The sequence below is a fragment of the Gopherus flavomarginatus genome, unplaced genomic scaffold (assembly GCF_025201925.1).
Source record: "Gopherus flavomarginatus isolate rGopFla2 unplaced genomic scaffold, rGopFla2.mat.asm mat_scaffold_3089_arrow_ctg1, whole genome shotgun sequence".
NCBI lineage: Eukaryota > Metazoa > Chordata > Testudines > Testudinidae > Gopherus > Gopherus flavomarginatus.
This window is the reverse complement of record NW_026115022.1, coordinates 6158-11745: the sequence shown is the minus strand read 5'-3', so window position 1 is coordinate 11745 and position 5588 is coordinate 6158.

Sequence of the window (5588 nt, the reverse complement as noted above, 5' to 3'; positions counted from 1 at the left end):
TTGTTAATGGACAAGGGAGAGGTTACAAGCACTTTACCTTGTACTTTTTTTTTGCTGTTTAGAAGGCACAGTGGAGCTAGAAGGAGAAATAGGCTAATTATTATTAGGAGAATTTTTTTGATGTGGAGGGGTTTGTTTGCAGTGAGAATTATGGGTTTAAGCAGTTAGTTTTTGGCACTTTACAGGTGTTGGTAGTTAACAGGACTTTCCAGCGTGGAGCCAGAGCAGTTTTTTGTTGGTGGACCTTTATATTGATTTAGTTTTTTGATTTTAAGGAGTGGCAGGGCTGCTAGTGGCTTTGAGTAGCGCTTTTTTACCTGTGAGAAAAGAAACTTAACACATTTTATTAGCGCCTGACAGTGTTTTGCAGATTTTATAGCTGCTTGGGCACATTTAAGCCCCCCGCTCCTTTTTTTGGTTATTAGCCAAGTCTTAGCTGTGAGCAGTGTTTTTGAATGGAGCCAGTGTTTTATTTACAGTTTGCTAGCTATTTTTTTTTTAGTTAACTTATTTTTTTATTTTTATTATTGGCTTTTTTTAACCTACAAAGGAAACTTTTACTTTTTACTTATACACCTTTTTTTTTAACAACAAACACATAAACATTGCCATTATACAGTACATTAGTTTTATTATTATTATGCCACATATACCCTTCCACTAAAATAACTTTATTACAGAGGTTTGGAGCAACAAGCCAGGACAAGCACTATCACTTTGAGGAGTTTATTTAGTACAACCTTTAGTTTAATAGCTTTTTACCATTTTTAGCCCTTTGGCTAGAAATTTGAGGTAGCCAGAAGGATTTTATGTACAATATGGGGAGTGGGTTAACCTTTCATGTCCTGCTTTTAAAAACTGTTGGTATGCAAATTTTAATAACAATTTTTAATTAAAAGATTTGGCCAATGAAGTTTTTGTTTATTTTTACTTAAGCAAATGCGTTAGGCTTTAGTATATTACATTTTTTTGATTTATTTAAAAACTTTGTATTTTAAGTTGAATAAAACAAGTATTTGCATTTTAATTTAACCCCTTTGCCTGATTTTAAACCAGACCATTTTATGAAAACACTAAACACAACAATTTCGGCCAGGAGACAAACACCACAAGACAGAACATAGAACACAAAACGTAATTTTTATTGTGCCAGTAAATGCATGATATGTTGAATGCTGTTTAGCTGGCATCAGTTTTTTTTGATTATTTGAAAGACAAAAAAAACAGAGGTTTGCCCCTTTTGGGCAGTTAATTATTACCTAAATATACAAATACCCTTGTTGATTTTAGGCAAAACAGAGGAATTACCCCATTTTTTTTGTATTAGTTTTATAGGCAGCCCAGGTTTTAATAGCTTTTACCTTATTAGTTAGATAATTTGCATTAATACAGATGCTTTTTGGCTTGCTTTTGGATTTAAAGCTATTTACAGCTTAAAGATTTTTACCTTAAAAGGGACATAATTAATTTTACCAGAATTGTGATTGCTTTTTACTTTTAATTCCTGCTTTCAAACATTGAAAGAAAACATGACCACTTATAGTGCCCCTTAGAGCCTAATAAAATTTTAATTACATAGCACTATATATATATTTTTAGCTAATTTAGCTATATTGTTTATAGCCAAATGATTGCAATTTAATAATTTTTTTGCCTGAATGTATTTACAAACATTTTAAAGACACCAAGACCTTTTTTTTTTAGCATTTTAAGTTTAACTGCTGTTTCCTCCAGCAACTACAGAGTTAACTTTTTACTTTTTTTAAATTACTTGCTTGTTTTTTAACAGCCACTTTTATTAACTTAAATTACCATTTTAAGATATTGTTCTGGGTATTTGAAATGTTTATGCTTACACTTACTTACTTTTTCCTTCCACTATACCCTTAGAATTTTTAACCTGTTTTTTAATTTTTTTGTTTGTTGCCTGCCCACCGGGGCCCGATCCTGCTTTTTTCGCTGAACCGCCCCTTTTATGGGCACCAACTTGTTTTACTACCAGTTTAGCTAGGAGGATGGGCTTTTTAACTAGCCCCCAACCTTTTTGGTCTCTTCCCTTAAACATTTTTACTTACAAGACTACCCAAGTCCTTACTTGTGAGGCTTGCCACCTGGGCAAAAACGCATAGTTTATTGGCGTTTAGTTTCCTTTTCACATTTTTTTTTGAACACCAGGTAAAGGCCATTTACTTAACATATAATCCACACCGCTTTAGAGAGTTTACCCAGAGACCCATCAATCTGTTTGCTGACACTCAAACAGAAAAGAGAATTACACAGAGAACAGAGGGAATTACAGTTTAATCCAGGCTTTTTTACTTTTATTACACTGACCGCTACAGGGGACAGGACAGAAGGATCTCAATACAACCTTAGAGCTTTCTCGCACGGGTGGCTTCCACTCCGAGGAACTCTTACGAACAAGAGGTTCAGTTCCACCCACACTTCTAACGTCCAAATGTATAGAGAGCAGAAAAACAACAGTAACCGGTTAAACAGAACAGAACCAGAACCAGATAACCAGATAAGAGGCCAGCCTTTAACCAGAACCAGATAGTATATCTTATTCTATTAGGGCTCACCTTATCGGATCACGAACCCCAGGGGCTGCGGAGAAGTGAAGAAGAGGGGTTAAGCACCCCAGTGGCGCCGCTCCTAGTTCACTGCAGCTGTCTGGAGTCCAATGTCCGAGCTAGAAGAGTCCCGTCTGGAGTCGCCAGAAACTGTTACCGAAATATTGGGTTTGCCTAGCTGAGAGCCAATTAACAGCTTGACAGGGATAAGGAAAAATGCTTTATTTTGCAGAAAAAGGAAAGCCTGTACCTTGGTACGTCTGGAGATACTCAGATACCCAACTCCAAGTGGTGTCTAAACCCCAAATAAATCCATTTTACCCTGTACAAAGTTTATAAAGGACAAACTCATAAATTGTTCACCCTTTATAACGCTGATAGAGAGATATACATACCTGTTTGCCCCTTCCCTCAGGTATTAATACATACTCCAAGGTAATTAATAAGACAAAAGTGATTTTATTAAAAACAAAAAGTAGGATTTAAGTGGTTCAAAGTAAAAACAGACAGAACAAAGTGAATTACCAAACAAAATAAACAAAACACACAAGTCTAAGCCCTAATACAGTAAGAAAGTGATTCCAGATGAAATCTCACCCTCAGAGATGTTCCAGTGAGCTTCTTTTACAGACTAGACTCCTTCTAGTCTGGGTCCAGCTATTACTCATACCCCTGTGGTTACTATCCATTGTTCAAGTTTCTTTCAAGTATCCTATGGGGGCGAAAAGGATATCTCTTGAGCCAGCTGAAGACAGAATGGAGGGTTTACAGGGGCTTAAATGGAATTTCTCTTGTGGGTGGAAACCCCTTCTCCTCTCCTATGCAGGGTCCAGCACCAACATGAAGTTTTGTATTCACATGAGCAAGTCATATGTCCATGCATGACTCAGAACTTTACCGGACAATGCCACATTCCCAGGAAAGTTCAGATTTGGATTGGTGTCTCTCAGAGTTCATTGTTAGCTTAAGTGTTTCTTGACTGGGCACTTACTGAGAATAGTCTTTTCTCAAGAAGCTGACCAGCTGCTTCACTGAGGCTACTTAAAATCAAACAAGTACATAGCCAATATTCATATATTCGAATACAAAATGATACATTCATGTAAATAAGATGCATATATCCAGTAGATAATAACCTTTGCAGAGATATGTTACATGGCACATATGACATAAAATATATTCCACTCCTGTCATATTTACACTTATAAGCATATTTCTATAAACCATTATGGGGTTTGTTATTTCTAAAAAGCAACATCTTACCTGACATTCTGGTACTTCTGGAAAAACTGAGGCCCCACCCCTACCTCATGGCTTTTTCTGCCAGTGTGACCTTGCATGCATCCCGCATCCATGATATTGGACAAAACCACGTCTGGTTTTCTCTCAGTACCAGACAGGGAACAAACCACACAAAAAGGGTTTTATCCAGCTTAAAAACAAATGACTAGCCAGCTACACACCAAGCCCACCACTCCCAAACAGCTTCTGCGCAGCTTCCTAGACATCTCCTCTATCAGGAACAAGTTCTTATATACTGGATCTCCTGCTTTCTGCCCCAGAGGCATTGATGGTGGGTATATTGTCCAACAGTGAACATTGTGGCTCCCTTCTGGAGTAGGGACTAATGGCGTTAAAGAAGTCCTTGGGAACTTGACTCCTTAAGCCTCTTAGAAAATTACAGCTCTGTTCTTAGACCAACCTCCTGTCTTCTCCCTAGACATGACGCCTTCAGGTTAGATGTCTGTAGCAGGGAGCTTACCCTGCTCCTGCCCTGAAGGGCTTAAAACAATCCTGGGGGAAGGTTGTGGCTGGGAGCTACTAAGCTGGACTGCTTGGGAAGTGGCTGCAGCTGGGCCACGACCCAGTCAGGCCACAACTGGCCTGTATAAAAAGGCTGTGAGCCAGGAACCCAGGCTGTCTCCCTCTGTGTGTAGAGGGAGAAGGGCCTGGCTGCAGGGGGCTAGACACAAAGTACGTGAGTGAAGCAGGGCTGGGGAAGGCAGAGGAGCTGGGGAGCTCCAGCCTGGAAAGACCCAGGCTGCAGCCTAGCATTGGGCCAAAAGGTACTAGGAGGTGCAGGGGGAAGCCCAGGGGAAGGCCAAGGCAGCAGGTCCAAATCCAAGATTGCCAGCTATGAGTGGCTGATACTGCAGTCTGTCCCAGGGTGTGGGGGCTAGACAATGACTGGCAGTAGCCGTGTACTGAGGCAAAGTGGGAATGGTGGGTGGGGGTTCCCTGAGGAGGGGAGACCCTAAGACTGAGGGGTTACTGCCTGGGGCAGCACCCCAGGTAAAAGGGCAACAGGTCCAAGGAGGGACTCGGGAGCCAGAGGACAGGCAGATCACCAGCCTGCAGAGGGCGCTCCGGAGCTGGAACTGAGCTAATTCCCAGGTCTCACCAGCAGGAGGCGCCGCAGGGGTGAGTCCGCACGTCTGCATGTCAGATACACTGCCTGGAGAAGTGCACTTGCTTTATAAATACACAGAAGGATTTAGTTCTCCAGGGCTCTCAAATAATTACCAAACTAACAAGAGACTTCCAGTCCCTCCCAGCCTGGCATTTCTGTGATTCTAGGATCTCTGATGGATATCGAAGATCATGAGTCAGTGGTCCCATAGCTGCATACAAGGATATCATTGCCCAGTATAGACACCTGCACTTCATCACCTAAGGCCTGGTTTTCAAAGGTGTTTAGGTGCATGGTAGGTTTTTCTAAAGGATACAGGTGTCCAAAACGTATTGATTTCAATGGGAGTTAGATACCTAATTGCTTTTGAAAAACTCACTACATGCCTAAATATCCCCTGGGGCCTGGATCTATAAAGAGAACCAGGTGTGGTGACCCACAGTGCAGCAACACCTAACTTTTAGGCACCTAGAAAATCACTGGGACAACAATAAGGTCACACAGCCTGAGTCAGGCCCCCGGGCTCCCTATACAACAGATACAGAGAGACAGACACTTAAGAATGGGAGTCACAAAATCCAGCACATTAGGAGAGGAGGCACCTG